The 5,000-nt window shown below is 46.0% G+C and overlaps 1 long non-coding RNA gene across 1 annotated transcript in view; it reads right to left on the bottom strand.

Annotated features, from left to right (window-relative positions):
* Positions 1-5,000, bottom strand: part of LOC135093897 (uncharacterized) — a 72,785-nt gene that overhangs the window by 67,006 nt on the left and 779 nt on the right. Inside the window, exon 2 of the long non-coding RNA XR_010263520.1 lies at positions 4,443-4,533. This is a non-coding gene — a long non-coding RNA (uncharacterized LOC135093897). The remainder of the gene's footprint in view (positions 1-4,442; positions 4,534-5,000) is intronic.

Consider the following 5,000-nt stretch of genomic DNA (forward strand, 5'->3'; position numbering starts at 1 on the left):
AAACGTGTTCTTACTTCACTGACCTAACATGCTGTCCTCTGTTAAAAATATATTCTTAAACAGTTGTCTCTCGCCTCCACCACTTTCCAAAGACTAGTTGAAATGACACACGGGTTTTTAAGGGTGTTTTTAAGGTTCCAGTGGCAGATTAACAAGATTTTTACATTATTAACAGGAGAAACACCCTTGAGAACCCTGCTTGTGGCCTTGGGAAGTCGTGGCAAGAGCAGAGAGGAGGAAGAGGAGGAGAATGAAGACAAAAATAGGAGGAGGAGGAGGAGGAGGAGGAGGAGGAGGAGGAGGAGGAGGAGGAGGAGGAGGCCCAGTTGCAATAACTAGACCATTTTCAACACACAGGATGTAACGAAGGGGGAGGAAGGGAAAAAAATGAATAAATAAAAGCAAAAGAAAAAAATCACCCGGTTTAGGATAACAAATGAGGCAACATGAATAACGGTATAGAAAACGGGACCATGATTCACGTTTTCTTTCTCCCTGATGAAATAGAAGGGGGATGATGATGATGATGATGATGATGATGATGATGATAATAATAATAATAATAGTAATAATAATAATTTCTCTTATTTTCTTCCTGATTTTTATTTTTAGTGTGAGTGATCTAAAGGGAAAAGGAAGGAAGGAAGGAAGGAAGGAAGGAAGGAAGGAAGGAAGGAAGGAAGGAAGGAAGGAAGGAAGGAAGGAAGGAAGGAAGGAAGGAAGGAAGGAAAGGAAGGAAGGAGAGAAGGAGGAGAGAGGGAGGGAGGGAGGGAGGGAGGGAGGGAGGAGTGACAGGCATAATCTCATGTGAAATAAGCTGAAAAGTTTCCTCTGGTGGGGAGGGAGGGGGAGGAAGTGGGGGAGAGGGGAGGAGAGAACACCTGCGCGGACCAATCAAAACTTGCACTTGTCCCAAAATCCTTTCTAATTGGCTGGAAATCTCGCGAGAAGGACGAACCTGCCAATCACAACACAGGTACACTTGTTATGCACGGTGGGACAGGGAGAGGTGGGCGGGGAGAAGCCTTACACTGTGCTATCCTGTCCCTGCACACCAGTAACACCAGGGGGCTTCAACGGCGTCACTAAGCCCACACCATGCCCTTCCTGTCACGCCCTTCTCACCTCCTTTAACGACCCCCACACACACAGTCATAGGGAGAGTCTGGTGGTGGTGGTGGTGGTGGTGGTGGTGGTGGTGGAGTTCAGGAGGCGCCCCCAGCCCTGCCCTTGCCAAGTACAGCACTGCCACAAGCACAGGTAGTGGGCGAGGAGCAAGCAAGAGGGCAGCAAGGTGTCTGACGCGGCCCTGTTACCAGTTTCTGAGACCCAAACGAGGTCTTCAGGGCGTTTAGATCAAGGTGGAGGGTGATAAGGGCGCCCTTCACACTCCCTGGTTCCCTGCTGACGAAGACTTTCCCGTCCAGTGGCAGGTGACAGAAATGCGAGGCGTGGGCGTTCAGCAGGTGACGTTGATAAATAAGGGGTACAGTTCTCAGTACTGGAAGGTTTGCAGCATTGTGGGGGTTCAGCAAGGTGACGTTGATAAATAAGGGGTACAATTCTCAGTACAGGAAGGTTTGCAGCATTAAGGGGGGTTCAGCAAGGTGACGTTGATAAATAAGGGGTACAGTTCTCAGTACTGGAAGGTTTGCAGCATTAAGGGGGGTTCAGCAAGGTGACGTTGATAAATAAGGGGTACAATTTTCAGTACAGGAAGGTTTGCAGCATTAAGTGTGGGGGTTCAGCAAGGTGACGTTGATAAATAAGGGGTACAATTCTCAGCACAGGAAGGTTTGCAGCATTAAGTGTGGGGGTTCAGCAAGGTGACGTTGATAAATAAGGGGTACAATCTCAGTACAGGAAGGTTTGCAGCATTAAGTGTGGGGTTCAGCAGGGTGACGTTGATAAATAAGGGGTACAATTCTCAGTACAGGAAGGTTTGCAGCATTAAGTGTGGGCGTTCAGCAAGGTGACGTTGATAAATAAGGGGTACAATCTCAGTACAGGAAGGTTTGCAGCATTAAGTGTGGGGTTCAGCAAGGTGACGTTGATAAATAAGGGGGTACAATTCTCAGTACAGGAAGGTTTGCAGCATCAAAATTTTTCCGGTGAGTTTTCAAGCTGACCCTTAAACGACAGGCTTAACACCCACCACAGACCTGCCACACCGCCAACACCACCCAAGTCCAGCCAGAACACCTACCATGCCTTGAGTCTCCACCCACAACCACCTCCTCCTCCTCCTCCATCACGCCCTCCACTCTTAAGATGCCACAGGATAAGATGATAATTACCACCACCACCACCACCACCACCACCACAACAACAACAACAACAACAAATTCTCTACCCCATTCCTCCACGGCACCCCCCAGCAGGCGCCGCCCCCCCCCCCACACACACACACACACACACACACACACACACTGGGCACTCCCGCTCACGACCCAGAGAGAGAGAGAGAGAGAGAGAGAGAGAGAGAGAGAGAGAGTAGTAATATTATCTTTTTTTACTTGTTTCTTTCTTTATTGTCTTGCGTCTATTTACTCAGGAGGAGGAGGAAGAGGAGGAGGAGGAGGAGGAGGAGGAGGAGGAGGAGGAGGAGGAGGAGGAGGAGGAGGAGGAGGAGGAGGAGGAGGAGGAGGAAAAATTGAGCAAATAAGAAAGGATTAACTAGGAAGGGGAGGAAAAATGGCATAGAACTCTCTCTCTCTCTCTCTCTCTCTCTCTCTCTCTCTCTCTCTCTCTCTGCTCTTCCCTTTCCCTTCTTCCTTCCTCCCTTCCTCTTCCTCTTCCCTTCCTGTCTTCCGCAACTCTTCCTCTTCCGTTTTTTATTCCTCTTCTAATTTTTCCCTCTCTCTCTTTCTCTTTTTTTCTTCCTTCCCTTCATCCTCATACATTAATGCTCTCTCTCTCTCTCTCTCTCTCTCTCTCTCTCTCTCTCTCTCTCTCTCTCTCTCTCTCTCTCTCTCTCTCGCTTCGTTTAATTTCCTTGCTTCTTTTTCTTTTCCCCTTCGCATCTCTCTCTCTCTCTCTCTCTCTCTCTCTCTCTCTCTCTCTCTCTCTCTCTCTCTCTCTCTCTCTCTCAAATAGGCGGGATTGTCAAAGGATTTTCCTTAAAAGACCAATTTCTAGCTGCCATTGTCCTAATATTTTCTTTATTTTCTTCTTTCTTTCTTTCTTTCTATTCTCGCTTATATTTGTATTACTTTCTTGAGCAGCCCCCCTCCCCCTCTCTCTCTCTCTCTCACACACACACACACACACACACACACACACACACACACACACACACACACACATACATACATACACACAACTCCTGCTACACCCTGTATACAACCCTACGTGTGTGTGTGTGTGTGTGTGTGTGTGTGTGTGTGTGTGTGTGTGTGAACAATTCCATTAACGACCGACCCTTGCTATTAACATCATGCTAATGGAGGAGGAGGAGGAGGAGGAGGAGGAGGAGGAGGAGGAGGAGGAGGAGGAGGAGGAGGAGGAGGAGGAGGAGGAGGAGGAGGAGGAGGAGAGATGCAAATTGAAGTGGTAAGGAAAGGAAAGGAAAGGAAAGGAAAGAGAGAGAGAGAGAGAGAGAGAGAGAGAGAGAGAGAGAGAGAGAGAGAGAGAGAGAGAGAGAGAGAGAGAGAGAGAGAGAGAGAGAGAGAGAGGAAAATAATAGGTGATAGAAGAAGAAGAAGAAGAAGAAGAAGAAGAAGAAGAAGAAGAAGAAGAAGAAGAAGAAGAAGAAGAAGAAGAAGAAGAAGGAACCCAAGATATTATGGCATTATGACGGAGGAGGAGGAGGAGGAGGAGGAGGAGGAGGAGGAGGAGGAGGAGGAGGAGGAGGAGGAGGAGGAGGAGGAGGAGGAGGAGATGGCTTCCATGATTTTATGTTGTGGAAGAAATTATGAACGGAAATGAATTGTGTGTGTGTGTGTGTGTGTGTGTGTGTGTGTGTGTGTGTGTGTGTGTGTGTGTGTGTGTGTGTGTGTGTGTGTGTGTGTGTGTGTGTGATGAAAGGGAGGAGGAGGGTTTGGATGAAAACAAAGAGAAGAAGAATGATTAGGGCTGACACAAACTCTCTCTCTCTCTCTCTCTCTCTCTCTCTCTCTCTCTCTCTCTCTCTCTCTCTAACTACCACTGGAACCATGAAAACACCCTTGAAAACCACAATAACTTCCAATGTAGCCTGTCAACTTTACCAGACACAATGAAAACTTCAATAACATTTATCTAATCAATTTAAAGATAAAATAAAAAGTAAGAATACATATTTGGTAGGCATACAGGTCAGCCTATTGCCAATTCAGACCACTTCATATCACCAACTCCTCTAAATACAAATATATTAAGTTTACCAGCAACTAAACTTCTATAAAATTCTACGGTATTATGATTCATTAACTAAAAACTAAATACACATTAAATCCACTTACCACTTATTTTAGACTCGTATTCAGAATCGCTCTACCCTCATTATTTTCAAGGCCACGCAGAGATGACTGCCCGAGTTCTCTACTGCTTATCCTGTTGGTAAAGCAGAAATATTGTTAATCTGTCACTAGCACCGTTAAAACACCGTTAAAATCAGTGTCACATCAATACGAGCCTTTGAATGCGATGGAGCCACAACGCAGGGCCCGTTTTCTATACAGTGCTTATGGTTGACCCTACCTAACCGTCATCACTAACAGAATCTATGAGAATTTATGTCTTACCCCCGTCAGCAGGAGTCTTTGGCTGTCTGTCTGTCACCGCCTGCCGCTAGAACGCATGCTGAATTTGTCAACTTCAAATTTATAGAATGAAATAAGTGGTTGATATTATTTTCTTGGATATAAATTGTTCTGACTTCATATTTCGATTTTTAGGGAAGCTGGACAGTGTATCTAACTAAAAAAAATACATAATATACAGAAAATTCCGGCCGACAGCCCGACACACGCATAAGGCAAGGTTAGGTTAAGGAAAACTTTTTTTTTTTTTTTTATGTA

The sequence above is a fragment of the Scylla paramamosain genome, chromosome 44, assembly GCF_035594125.1.
Source record: "Scylla paramamosain isolate STU-SP2022 chromosome 44, ASM3559412v1, whole genome shotgun sequence".
NCBI classification, from domain to species: Eukaryota; Metazoa; Arthropoda; class Malacostraca; order Decapoda; family Portunidae; genus Scylla; species Scylla paramamosain.